The sequence below is a fragment of the Schistocerca gregaria genome, chromosome X (assembly GCF_023897955.1).
Source record: "Schistocerca gregaria isolate iqSchGreg1 chromosome X, iqSchGreg1.2, whole genome shotgun sequence".
Classification (NCBI taxonomy): domain Eukaryota; kingdom Metazoa; phylum Arthropoda; class Insecta; order Orthoptera; family Acrididae; genus Schistocerca; species Schistocerca gregaria.
Window position 1 is genome coordinate 658,036,310 of NC_064931.1, and position 15,783 is coordinate 658,052,092.

Sequence of the window (15,783 nt, forward strand, 5' to 3'; positions counted from 1 at the left end):
GGATTCTGGAGACTGCAATAAATACTGTAGCTTGGTACAGTAAGGATATGTCTTATTTATGAACATATTCTTCCTCTTATCCACATGTAAGTGGACAAACTGTACGAGTAACTTTGCGTTTACTTAGAATAATCTTACGGTTTTACGTTTCTATAGATAATAGCATCGTCAGTGTACACTCTAAAGGGTGCCGCTAAAGCTAACTCTATGTAGTCAATAGATTACGAATATTGAGGACATTAAGGCAATTCTTTCACACTTTTCGTAATACTCCTGGTGTTACTTTCGGTTCTGTTAAACACTCGCCGTACATTATATCTCACAGGTCGTGATGGACAGCAGGTCTGTATTGCGTGGTCTGCAGTGGAGTGACTTCACGACTGCTCCGCTTGCTCTCTGATCTTATAACACTAATTTCAGTCCGGCAGGTTATCAACACAACGTATCGGAAAGACAACATGTGGTTGAACCGCAATGCCGCTGATCGCTGCCTGGCGTTACACGATATTTTTACCTTCAATGAGCTGTTGTTACAAATAAAACTTTACCTAGTATTTACAAGTATGACGGAATGTGATATAGGTGTACGATGGTATAAACCTCTATTAGAAGCAGCTACTTAAAATGAGTGTTGTAGCCATCTTGTCGATAAACCGAATTGTATCTCCGGCCACAGTTTGACATAAAGAGCGACCCAGTGATTGCGCGGAAATCAAGTGGAATGGAAGAGAGAAATGACTGTGTTTTTTTCAATTCTTTACGTAAGTGAATGTTTTTTCTAATTATTTAAATTATTTATCCACAGTGCTTTACATTTTAAGTACAAAAATGTTATGTAAACATCGTAATAATTTATGCTCACAACCAAGCTATTGACTAGACACAGAGCGTTGTTTTCCAAACTTCTTCGAACTGCCATTCCCTAAATTTCATGGAGGCATCACGTCGATGTAGCTAATTTCCTCCTCGTGCGCCTTTCTATGCACAACCCTCTTGTTTCGGACGAGCTACATCACTACATACAAACATATGTAAATAAATACGATCAAAAGACTCAAGTTTCGTGCGAAACATTCTCTGCCATACAACGACCTAATTTTTCAACCTATGCTATGGGTTGTGAGAGTGTGTGTTTCTAACATCAGAAAAGAAAGTGTGACGCTCTCACAAACTAGAGTCACAGCAAGGGCGGGATCTGACAGTACAGTGCCAGGCGGATGTCTCCCGTAATGGAGGTGGAAATATTAAGCACAGAAATATACTTTAGACTTCAGCCACTATACGTAAAACCAATCCACCATCGACATAAATATATCATTGTTTGATACAAAAGTGACTTTCCCAACGACGTGCATTTTATTATTGTCATCTGGTTGCAAATGACTACTCTTATGTGGTGGTCAGTTTCTCGAATTTGTGAGAGAAATCCCACTGGTAGGTATTCACAGACGTTATAAATTTGGATACGTCAGAGCGGAACTCTTAGTCCAACACCAGCGCCACGTGAGATGCGGACGATACGCTCAGAGTGGTGAAATTTTGGCGGAGAGTCGGTCACGCCAACAAAATAGTACATAGAATATTTTAACATGATCTTCAGCACTGTGATTTTGTCTGTGTTAAATAGGGCTATTAGTTGCTACGACAGTAATTCAGTTTTTCACTATAAACTTAATGATGGCTAAAATTTATCGCGGCTGTTTGGCATGATACCTTGTAGCTGTTTCAGTGCACAGCGAATCTGTTGTACTTGCCCTCTGCTGAATTAATGAAATTAAATACTGAACTTAATTGGACAAAAGTTCAGTCTTATTACTGCAGAAGGAACTTCATTTAACGATGGAGGTTGTTTAACGCTAATGTTTCGTATACAATGAATGTGGCATTAAATGCGGCCAATGTGCCACGAATCCCTTCCTATACACGACGTAACGAGAGTCAAAACTAAATGGGAGCTCGCATAATAGAACAGAGGCCTCCATTTTGTTGCTGGACGTGTGTGGTGTATGTGAGGTGTTGCTAGTCAAAAGTTGCGTATCGACCGCACGATTGGGTAATTAGCTTTCTTGCATGACCTCTTGTTTCAAACGTTATAGTGTATTCTGGAGTATTTATTTTTGTTTTCCTCTCTCGTATCAAAAAATTAACAAAAAATGAAATATCTGGATTTAACTTACCGTCGACGTAGAGGTAATTAGTGATGACGCACTGAAGCAGTCTCTTGTTGCACACTGACGGTATTCTACCGAAACACAGTTTTTATAATTCACTGTTACTTTGGTTCATTAATCATGTTGATTAATCTCAGAAAAGAAAGAGAGAGAAAATTATGAGGTACTCGTACAGGCGAACAGGAGAAAGTTCAAGAATCGTAAACAGTGTAGCGCCTCGTGTGTAGCTATAAATCTTGGACCACCAGCGTCACTTCTATGTGCGTTGATCAGAATAAATGAAGCAGCCAGTGGATGTGAAACACGGCAGGCGCCGTCAGGCGGGCTGCACTTGTTGCTTCTGTATTCCCCGCGCCGCTTCTTTTGTCTCTGGGCACGGGCTGCGGCTCCTCAGACGCCTTTCCTTTACTATTGTGCGTTGGTTTTCTCTGTAGCAGCCCTTTTTTTACTCAGTTATTTCATTTACTGAGGGTTCATAACGAATTGTAATTCTTCGCCTGCTTCCGCAACGAGCTAAAATTTGCTGAGTTTTCTACTCCATTAAGACCACGTTGTAACACATCCTGTCCTGACCCATTAATTCTTTCATTTCTATGAACTTACTGTATTGTAATATGCATCTATATTTCATTTTTATTTCCTCGTTAGCTTTACTACGTATAGTATGATGCAATTACCGAACGTCAAAAAGGCGATGAGCAAATCGGTGTCGAACTACATGTTTCAGACGGCCATCAACTTTTTACCAGTAGGCTACCTAATGCCTTATTATTTATTAACTTTTACATCGCCCACTTTTTAATTCTCGTATATTTTCACCAACAATTTTTCAGTGTAACCTTCTAGCTCTTTTGACCCGTTTACTCTCATTCACTTCGACAGCATTACTGAAATCTCTTAAAACTAACAGAAATTGTTTTGGAAGGTGAAAAAATATTTTATTCAATTTGCCGACTGCCAGAGACAACCTAGCTATAGTCTTGTAAAACATTTGAATGAAGAGATCGATTACCATTGGAAAAAAATTAAGACAACTATTGGCTTGCTGATTAGTTCATACACGATTTCGAAAAGAGATAGCATTAAATTTTATGAATATTACGGATAGCCTCGATATTGGAGCTGAGAGTAGGAAAGGTAAACGACGCACAGAAACCTAGACCTGAATTGCAAAAACTATGTTAAATCTAGTACCCGAAGCAACAGCAGTAAAGAAGCCCCTTCTCAAACACCTTTTCGCTTATTTCACTAGTAAAATTACAAATTAATTTGAAAAATATTAACGACCTACGTATGCCTAGCTGCAAACATGGCACCAATAAACGAATCAGATAAAATCACTAACCTCCCCAACACCAAGGCATTGGTATATGAAACACGCCTTACACTCATTCTTATAACACGCATCATGATAATATCTCATACAGATTTTCTATGCACAATCACAGGAACAGCGATATCTTCAAAATCTAAAAGTACCAATCAATGAAATATTAAAAATTAGACACTTTAAGAACATAAAAGTAATTAAGGATGAGAAAAATAAAACACACACCACAGAAGTTACCACGAAGGGTAGCCGAACAAATGCGATCCACCCGAAGAGCTACATCAACACGATGAAGACCACATGTCACATCGTCAATCACAAAATAGCCACATCTCGACTGCAGCTACAAAACATAAACATATTTCTATTGACGAGCGCCACAGAAAACCTGATTACCAAAAGCATCGTTTATATCACATGACATACTTCGTCATCAGATATTTCAACGAGATTTTCCCTTTTGGTTGGAAGCCTATCCGTAATTTTGTTTACGAGCAGTCATAGGGCTGCTTTAAACACTATCTGATAAAAATTATTAGGTCAGCTATTAGCGGGTAATAATATGGGGTGTGTCCTCCCTCGCCTTTATGATAGCTCGAATTGTGTTAGGGATACTTTCAATGAGATGTTTGTATGTCTATGTAGGAATAACCGCCCATTCGTCCTCAAGTGTCGAAACCAGAGAATACGGTGATGGACGCTGTGGTTTGGAGCGAAATCGACGTTCTTCTAAATGTGTCCCATTAGTTTCAGATCGGTACCCTAGGCAAGCCAGTCACTTCAATTCTGTTATCTTATTTTCCAAAAACCATTGCTTCACAGATGCTGCATTATGACACGGTGCATTGTCATGCTGATACATTCAATCATAGTCTCTGGATTGTTCCTCTACTAAGCAATTCAGAAGCGGGCTGATATATTTGTTACTGGTAGGTTTTATCATCACGCGAGTGTTACGGAAATGCTTCAGGAACTCGGGCGGGAGTCTCTGGAGGAAAGGAGGCGTTCTTTTCGTGAATCGCTACTGAGGAAATTTAGAGAACTAGCATTTGAGGCTGACTTCAGTACAATTTTACTGCCACAAACTTATATTTCGCGGAAAGACCACAAAGATAAGATAAGAGAGATTAGGGCTTGTGCAGAGGCATATAAGCAGTCATTTTTCCCTCGTTCTGTTTGGGAGTGGAACAGGGAGAGAAGATGCTAGTTGTGGCACGAGGTACCCTCCACCACGCACCGCATGGTGGATTCCGGAGTATGTATGTAGATGTAGATATACTGTACACAGTACACAGTGCTTTAAAATATGTTCATATCATTATTTATTTAGTGTTTCCACAACCACAACCACAACCTACCCACAATAATCGCCCACATACCGTAACAGCGTCTTCTGTGTACTTCATTGTTAGCAGGTAGCGTTCTCCTCGCTAAATCATAACCGTCGCAGCGGATTCCCATAGAATATAGTGTGATTCATGAGTCCAAATGACTCGTTTCCAGTCATGCACTATCCAATTGTGTCGCTCTTTACACCATCTCAAGCGTCGCTTAGTATTGACTACAGAAATGTGTGGTTTACCTGGAGCTATTCGACCATTAAACCCCATTCTTTTTAACTTCTAACGCACAATGATTGTGCTAGCTGGTTTCCTGGTAGCCCTTTAGAACTCACGAGTGATTCCTTCCTTCGATTTTATGCAATTCTTACGACCACCCTCCCCAATGCTCGACCGCCGCTTTATGTCAGTCCAGGAGACGTGCCTGGTCTTGATTTATCTGTGGTTTCTCATTTGGATTTCTCCTGCACAATCATATCACCATCAGTTGACTTGAGCAAATGTAGAAGGGTTGAAACGTTCCTGATGGATATGTCACTCAAGTGACATCCAATGACTGGACCACATTCGAATTCACTGAAGTCTCCTGACCGAGGCATTCTGCTCTTCTCTACTGACAACACAACATTCCCCGCCTCCATTTATACTGGCGGGTCCGCCTAGCGTAACGTATATGAACAATTCCACATCACATAATGGTGTATGGATACTTTTGACCAGACACTGTATGTAGAGTAGCTATTTATGCCTGCATAAGGTGTTGCTTCATGTATCCCGAAAATGTTGATTACATCCCTTCCGTAACATAAGGTGCTTCAATCGTATGGGACGTGGCGACGGGTGGAGTACACCAACTAGCTTTTAGTGATGTTGTTTAACTGAATCCGTTAATCGCTTATTTACCAGTGTGTTGTTTCAAGTTTACATCAATGAGATACTTGCGTGATCCGTCGAACATCAGAAGTAGGCATTGTTTTCTTCAATAATTCTTTCATTCCCCCGTCAAGTGACTGGATTTCCAGCTGCCATTACGCCACTCTTTGTGAACTTATAAAATTTGCAGTAATTTTTTAAAAAAAGTTTTGTTTACTTTTGATACAGTTATATTTTATGACACAACCATAACCAGTTTTCTCCCTCAATAGCTATCTTCACATGCTTTTCGTGGCATCCGGTGAGCAATGAAAATGCTACCCATAGCATCTGAAGATGGCCACAGGAGCCCGACACCGTTTATGAGTGTGTCATTAAAGTGCTTAGCTCAAATATAAACCAAACTTTATATTAAGCCAATCACCATCTCCTTAAAAGTAATGTCGTTTTTTCCAGAAATATTTACACCTTTCAAACATGTTTATGAACACCGTGTTAGTTAGTTGAGACGGTGGTGTACTGCTAGTGAATGAGTAGCTGATCCTCTTAAATAGAGATAAGCGGACGAGTACCTGCGTGGCAACTGAGCTAAAATGAGCAACGGAAGTATATCAGCTTTTTCTTTCGTGGTATAGGAGTTAGATAGGGGGTGGGAATGAGAACATGTTAATTCCACGCTGTATATTTTTCACGCATACGTCAAATGCGCTATAGTAAGATTAGCAACACTTTCGCCAACACGAACAGCGCCGCGGATGGTTAAAGCACGAAATTCAGCTAGCAGACTGACTAATTGCCTCACGCTCTGGTAGCCTCGGTCATCGCTGTCTCCGCGACACAGTATTACGCTCTAACGAACCTTGGTAACACCTTCGTGGGGACAAGCCGCCGACGCTCACGCCGCAGCGCTGCAGAGGGTACAGAACAGTGTTCTCAAGCTCGCCTTCCCACGCTTTGTTCAACTCGTCCGCTGTACGAAGAGACAGGCATTCCGCTGCTGCGGGACAGATTCTTGCAGAGTGTATAACACTCCCATAGTGCTCAGAGCCATTTGAACCATATTTGCATAAGACGCATTGAACAATGTTTTTTTGAGTTTTATCAATTTTTTTTCTCCACATATTCGTCCTCAGGGCTGAATAATTGATGTTGAATTCTGAAATAATAAGAAATTTGTTTCATGACACTCTGGCTAAGCAAGTATATTTCCTACTTTTCTCAACGTTCCTTGTAATACCTGTCGTCATTCATGCTATCACACCCTTATGATCACTGGTGCGCTCCTTTAAGTTTACTTGTTCGAAAAGTTTGATTCTGTTAATTGCTAGGTAGTCTGAGACGTCGCTCTGAAGCGCTCAAGCGCTGCTTACCTAATTACCTGCTCGAAGTAATTTTCAGACAAGACATTCGAAATAATCTCACACGCATCTGTGTCTCTGTGAACAATTTTAATCCCATGAATCTCCCTTTTCATAGCTGGCACGTTGTATCCTCCCACTATTACAAAGTTACTCGCAATATTCTCCAAGTTTTCATTCAAGCACTCTGCCACTACAGCTCGCGAACCACGTGGCCTTTAAAAGCATCCTTTTACCATTATAATTGGGCCAGTTTTGAAGCTTAACTTATGCCAAATCACTTCACATTCTGCATCTGTAATAACGTCACTAGATACTATAGACACCTTTACAATACCTGTCACGATTAGTGGGATTCTCCGCAACGCATACACCTCATAAATCTTTGTTTATACTGAACCAAAACTATACTCCTGACAACAAGTTTGCAACATCAGAAGAAACAACAAATTAAAAAAATGCTTATTGCGCGTGTACAGTATACTACGAAGAATAAAAAATCATTAAATCATCAAAAAATTAAACATTGAAGCACGTTGCATCGCTTTGTACATCTACCTACAACTCGCATCCTGTAATAATTCATCCATTTTCTATACCTCCTCCTCTTATCGTTCCACCTTCAAATACAGTACATTAAGTAGAAACCTCACTTTCAGATCACAATATCCTAACTAGTAATCATAATTCAAGGAACATGCTCTTCCTACACAGATATTCCATATACCACTCACCTCTATGCCTTGTCAATCTTCTCCCGCAAGAACATCTACCATTTCTAACTATCTGACCCTTTCTCGCCCCCTAAAAGTACACTGACCCTAGCATTCAGTGTTTTTAAGATTTCATTACAGTAAAGTCAAAAATGAACATGCTCGTTTGTAATCATCACGAGCCCGGTAGTCACATCATTGCACCATCGACATTCTCATCTCTCTGAAATTTTAACTGTAAAATATGCTGTTAGTTTTAAAATTCATCAAATTGTCAGCTATGTGTAATTTTTAAAACCACAGCTACCACCACATTTGTTTTATGTCGTGTTACAAGAGCGATTTCTTCTGCTGCCAACTCATCCTCACATGAGAAATCATTTTTCAGTGGTTCGTATGAAGATACCTGAGAAACGTTCAGCCTAAATATCGAGATGAGAATAAAATTTCGTTTTGGTAATGAAACAAAGATTGACTGTACTCTGAAACATCATCGGTCCACTGACAGGGTGATTCAGCCGCGCGGAGTGGCAACTCGGTTTGAGGCGTCATGTCACGGACTGCTCCGCCCCTCCCGCCGGAGGTTCGAGTCCTCCCTCGGGCATGGGTGTGTTGTTCTTAGCATAAGTTAGTTTAAGTAGGGTGTAAGTTTAGGGCCCGATGACCTAAGCAATTTGGTCCCTTAGGAATTCACACACATGTGAACATTTGAGGGAGATTCAGCGGCGCCTACTGATGGCGTCTCACGCAACCCACAACACATCTCCATCAGGAACGGTATGCAGACAGGCGACAGCTTCGTAATCGATATAAGTTCCCTCTCAGGGCTTTGGGCGACTGTTACCAAACGGAAACATATTGTAAAAAGTGCAAGCGAGGATTGGCCATGAGTTAATGTTATTTTTGGACCAAGATATATCTGCCATACTTATCCAAGTGTCTCCAATCCTTGTTCGTGGAATTAGCGGTGTACTCATACAGGTTTGGGGTGTTTAAACCGTTTATCCTATTTAATCTTTTGTAAATGATTCAGAAACAATCCTCACAAAGTGCGTTTCACCATCTAAAACAAGGAAATTAACAGGCGATATTAAAATGGAAATAATGGTAGTAACAGGTTTCTGGTACATAACCTAATGAAAAATTGATATATGACTCACCGCGTTAATGTGATAAAGCAGTTTCATACGCAAAATTTTGTGTGCTATGTCTAAGATGTCTTCAGTTACTTTACCATTGTTTCTGTGACATTTTGACACTGTGCTTCACGTCTCCAGAGTGAATTGGACAACAACATTGCTCTGTCATGTGGAGTTCCGTAAACCGAATCGGTAGGGGCAACTAAATCACGATGTATATTACTTTTCTGTGTGGAAATGTAATGAAACTGGAAACGATATAAGTGGTATCGAAGGCAAATTTCTGTCAACTGAATTTATTGATGACACTAACAAAGAAATTTTTGAGTAGCATGAAACTACACTAATGAGTTCTTGAGATTTCTATGAAGTGAATGCATGAGGGCAACAGCGAAAGCGTAACAATGACTGTACTTCGTTTAAAGTAAGCGTGAATTGGATGCACGCGGTCCCCTTCCCCCCCCCCCCCCTTTCCCTGTCGGAGGTTCGAGTCCTCCCTCGGGCATGGGTGTGTGTGATGTCCATAGCATAAGTCAGTTTAAGTTAGATTAAGTCTAAAATATTGGTTATAAGTAAATGCTTTACATTAGTTTTGTTTGCTTGAACCACAATTTGAGTAAAATAGTATAAATATCAGTTACACGATAAATCCGTCTAATCTAAAAGCCGTAAATTTAACTAAATACCTAGGTATTACAATTATGAACAACTTAAATTGGAAGGAACACGTAGAAAATGTTGTGGGAAAGGCTAACCAAAGACTGCATTTTATTGGCAGAACATTTAGAAAATGTAACAGATCTACTAAGGAGACGGCCTACAATACACTTGTCCGTCCTCTTTTAGAATACTGCTGCACTGTGTAGGATCCTTACCAGATGGGACTGACAGAGTGCATTGAAAAAGTTCAAAGAAGGGCAGCACGTTTTTTATTATCACGAAATATGGGAGAGAGTGTCACAGAAATGATACAGGATTTGGGTTGGACATCATTAAAAGAAAGGCGTTTGTTGTTGCGATGGAATCTTCTCAAGAAATTGCAATCACCAACTTTCTCCTCCGAATGCGAAAATATTTTGTTGGCGCTAACCTACATAGGGAGAAATGATCACCATGGTAAAATATGGGAAATCAGAGCTCGTAAAGAAAGATATAGGTGTTCGCTCTTTCCACGCGCTATAAGAGACTGGAATAATAGATATATGTGAAGGTGGTTCGATGAACCCTCTACCAGGCACTTAAATGTGATTTGCAGAGTATCCATGTAGATGTAGATGTAGAAGTAGTGTGTAAGCTTAGGGACCGATGACGTAAGCAGTTTGGTCCTATAAGGGAAAAATATTGGGTGCGAATGCTACACTTTATAAGAAAATAAACCTGCTTTGTAATGTGCAATATCTATCATACTGCTGATTTGTGTAGATTCACAGTGAATCTTTGGCTCTGTAGTGGAATGTATACACTACAATGAAATTTTCTGAAGGATTAAAACTGTATACCAGACGGTACACAACTGAACAGCTGAGCTACCCAGTCTACATCTACATCTACATCTACATCTACATCTACATCCGTACAGTCAAGCCTCACTTCCTGACATTACAGCACATATTTCAATGCAGAGTGAAAGAAGGTCAAAAATAATTTTAGAATGATTTAGACAAAATATGTGAATGGTGTGTAGGGAGAATGGTGGAGTGACGGGCCGGTGAGGCCCAGTGTTAGACTGTTGCTCGAGAGAAATACTTTATTATACATCAGTTACATACTTCTTCATTGTCAACGTGAGGGAGACAGACCCCACTCCGGTGTGGCAGGCTGGCAATGGACAGTGTGATGTAGACGTCAGGTCAGTCAGTTGACCAGGGCCCTGACGTCAGTGGTGCTTCCCTTCTTGCACTACAACGAGTTCCGCTGCTGAACCACGTGCCCAGGCGATGCAAGCCTGGTTCGTGTCCACCGCGGTGATAAGGGAAGACCACTGTGCACGGGATATGACCTGCTGCCCCCCTGGCAGGAGTCTGGCAGCAGCAGACACAGGCGGTAGGTCGACGCCGCTGTGGCATCAATTCCCACAGGGTGGACTGAGTGTGAGAATTGGATGCTCTGACACATTGCTGCAGCCTGTGATGCTCAGTCATCTCGTTATATAGCGTAGCCCTTGTGTCGTGGTAGTGCTGCTGGACTCCGGCAGGACCTGTCTCAAAATTTATAGTTATTTGTACGGCTCCAGGGCGCATTTGGTGCACTATTAGCCAGCGCCCGGTCACGTAACTCATAACATCGTTCTTGCCCCGGTGTGCTGACACTGTCCTGCTCGCTCTGGCTAATAACACTGCACGGAGCACGTTTCGCTTAGCACGGCTAGCCTGTCTCGCAATCCATACTGTGCTTACCAGCCAGCGGTGGCTAACGCAACACTCCATAGTAACTTTCTTTCAAAATTCTACACGTTTTACTAAAAATTAGGTAGCCACACTACAAGCGTGAAAAGCGGTAATTGATCCTGATCAAAGAAAAGTGGGTGTTCTTCCACATATGGACAAAGAGACTTTCGGTGAAATGCTGTTACACAATAAATTACACAAATTTAGAAGTTGTTGATCTGAAGTTCTATGGATTACAGTTAGCAATAACTTAAATTCGAAAGATCATATAAAAATATTGTAGGTGTGGTCAGTCAAAGGAAATGGTTCAAATGGCTCTGAGAACTATGAGACTTAACATCTGAGGTCATCAATCCCCTAGAGCTTAGAACTACTTGAACCTAACTATCCTAGGGACATCACACACATCCATGCCCGAGGCAGGATTCGAACCTGCGACCGTAGCGGTCGCGTGGTTCCAGACTGAAGCGCTTAGAACCTCTAGGCCACTCTGGCCGGCGTCAAACTAAGAGTTCCCTTTATTGGCAGAACACTTAAAAGATCCAGAAAATCCGCTAAAGAAATTTCTTGACTATGCCTGGCCATCCTCTTTTATTTTAATGCTAGAAATATTGGATACTTACCAGATAGGTTTTAAAGAAGATCTCTACAAAATTCTAAGAAGGGCCGCTAGTGTTGTACTATCATGAAATACGGGAGACAATGTCGGCGACACCACGATTATAAGAAATTAGGACGGTAATCATTAAATCAAAGGGGTTTTTCTCTGCCGCGATATCCTTTGACTAAATTTTAATCATCAACGTTCTTCTCCGAATGTTAAAACATTTTATTGACTATCATTTATGAAGGGGGAAATTATCATCGCAATGAAATAAGAGTTATCAGAGTTCGCAGAGGAAGCTTTGTGCTTCATTTTTTTCCCACGTATTCTTCGAAAGTGCAACTGCGAGATGTAGTCTGAAAGTATACCCTCACCGATCATTTAAGTGTTAATTGTACAGTAGCCATGAAAATGTCGTTGAAAGCACTTTTCAGAAAAAACAAATATGTGGTGGCCAAACATCCTCCACCATGCCATGATTCTCACGGGTGATATGCACGAATAGGTTCGCGGAGTTTGGGGAGTGGATGAGAGATACTGGCAGATTAGTGCTTGGAACCCGGATTCGTGTCTGTGTAGCTCAGTTGTGTGAGAGAAGTGGCTGAAAGTCCTAGTACTGTGGACAATTTTCATGTGTGAAGACGTTCATTTCTGTACATATTAATGTACAGAGGAAATTCAAAAAATTGCTTTCCAAAAGAAAAGCATTGATGGATGACTTTTCGCTAGTGTCATGAAATAAACATATATATTTAAGATATGAAGAAATGAGAAACGAAACACTCTATGAAACTTATCTTAAAGTCCGTGACGGTAGGTACGACAGTCAGAAATTGAATGTTTCACTTCCGCGTGACGTGTTCGATATCTGCACGTAACGATCTGCTTGAAAAAAGAAATATAAAAAATAAAAAATGCTTGGAAGTAACTGTTTTTATACTATTGACGGTGTGATATTGAGTACTTGTGCTGCTATATGTCTTCTATTTCTCGAATAATAACGTGGAAAGCACAGGACAGACGCTGGTGTTTAGCTTCTGGGAAGCTATCGTTCGGGGCTACATAATGCAGTGTGTCGGATTACTGCTACCTCCAAACGCTCGCTTTAATTACAGTTTGTTGCGAGTGCACTGTTTCATTTCGTGTGTACTAATTTCAAGTACCATTTCACTCGTGTTCGCGGATAAAGCCCAAACGGTCGGTTTATTTTCGAGGGTTTAAAGTGCATCGACGAATACATTAACATATCGAACGCGTTACACCACAGAATCTGCCTCGGAGTTGAGTTCGAAAATACTGTGTGCCGCTGCTGCTTTTCAAATTCTCTCTGTGAATGGAAGAATCTTAAGTGGTTCAGTTTCTAATCAAACATGTAATTTCTTAAAGTATCCCATCTCTTCCGTTACTGGTGTGACTGCACTACACACAAATAACGTGGCAGAGAATTTGCCCTCAGGCTTTGCGATATTTTGTCTGCACGTTTTGTTTTGTACTCTTCGACTCGATAGCAACTGAAATTAAACGGACAAAAGATATTCACGCTACATATAATTTTAAAGGACCTTCTAATTTTTACTATGTGACTTGATAACCAAATGAAAATAAATCTTGAACCAATTGTCACGCTATCAATTCCTTTCACCTTGACACTGACATAAAGCAGAATTCTTGCTGGATAAAGACTTTCAGTAGCTATTCTTCCTTAACATCTTCATTGTGTTTACAATACGCATGTAATGACTGCGTTCTGACTGATAGGAATACTTCCACAACAGTCCATTCTACGCAGTTTCAAATAGATATTCAGAAACATATTGGATTACATAGTGAAAATTATAGTCGAGACTACCGTTACGCCATTGCTTTACACGTGAAGTTAAGATAATGGTATATTAAGTTATCTTGTTGTCCTATAACTTAACATCTTGAACGAGGGAGTTGCATCAGATACAGTGAATCTCAACCTTATTACATAAAATTATGAAACTTGATCTGGCAATGAACACAGATGGTCGAAAATGAACCGAGTGAAAATTATAAGAAGTTGTATCTGTAACTTAAAGCTGATCTTCAGTTATCATCTTACCTCCGTTTCTTATATTTCGAAACTTCGTGTACACTTAAACGGTAAAACGAAAATAAAACGTAAATAGCTTGTAAAACTAACAACTAAAAACAATCTTCAGTTGACAGCACATATTCTTCCAGTGAGCAAAGAAGATAAGCGAAGGAGAATTCAGCTTATATTTATGAACAATGAATATGACACCAGGAAAGAAAGGTAGCCATGGACATAACTGTCATTTTATTAATGGCAAAAGAGTTATCGAGTGCGGATTTCGCAATTGAAGCGGGAAAACGTTAGGAAGGAACAGACAAGGGATGGAAAGTACACACACAGACTTATCGTTCCATAAAACACAGTTCTCACTGCATAAAACATCATCTTGTTAGTAAATAAATATAATTTAGTTTATTTTCCATAATTTGAGGGTTGACCTCAGGCGTGTAGATTTAGCTGTAAATCTTTCACATTTTTCTTTCTTGTCGAAATTTGTCATGATGAGGCCCTTTCCTTTATAATTTCGATAAATTTGTTAATTTAATTTTTCGCAAAACCGGTACGGCTGTCTCACCCTTTCACCTCAAACATACTGGTCGCGATTTCCGTAAGTAATCCGTATTTATTTTACCTCTATAAACAGCATAATGAAGACACCGGGCGAGCAAAGTATCGACCAAGAGCGAAACCGGCAAATGCAGATGTCACGCAATGCGGTGTACACGCACAGCTTGCTAAAAGCCATCTGTAAGGTCACGTCTCATGAAGGTTACACTTAGATTCCAGTGGAAAAGTTCACAACACGTTTTACTGCAAATACATGTAATGTCTAAATGAAACCGAAGTAGGAATGACAAAGTACGATGACTACATTTCTGCAATGATAAATTCCACTTGACGTTTTTCTGATATGTGGTTGCTCTCCTACTGTCTGAGATGGTTTCTAACCGTATATATCCTTATGCCGATACTGAAAATAGAAACGAATTCTATTGTATAGCATACCGACATCAGGTTCATTATAGATTTTTCAGAATGTTGCAGGACTACGCCACTTATAGAGAATACGCCCCTGAGTGAGGTATACGCATTGATTAAAGCAGTGGACACGCATGTGAAAGGATAAAGAAAGGAATTCTATCGCACACATTTTTTAGACTTTTATAGGACTACTGCTTTTTTCTATGCACCAATGATCTGCCAGTATACACCGGATACGTTTTTTCTTCTTTTTGCAGCCAAGTGGCATTGTGAACGAACGTAAGGCAACCGATTTTAATAAACAGTGGAGTGAGTATCGTCAACTCGTGGACTGTAGACGACAGAGTGTTGCATAACTGCAACAAAACAGAATGCACATAATTTCTAATAAGAATTACTCTCAAAAGCGAAATTTTATTATCACAACGCGACGAGATAATCTGTGCACTCTGTACAGAGTATCATCTTAGCCCGCATCGGGGAAAGATGAAGATGGAACCTGCCACGTACTTTCCAGTTGAACCATCAACAACTTGCTTCTTAGAGAAATCGCGGAAGACCTAAATTTGAATGGTCGGTCAGAGATTTGAAACCTGTTCTTTTCATATGGGCGTCCACTGCCTAAATCAATATGTAAACCTCTCTCAGAGGCGTATCCTCCTCAAGTATTTTCCACAATGTAGTCCTTTGGTTGTAATATGTTATTTGTGTGTATATACTATAGCAAAGGTTTTGTTTTCATGTCTCTTCAATTTTTAACATTTTTATCCTCATTTCGTGAGTTACATAGTTACTTATTACACGATCGAATAGCTTTGGATTATC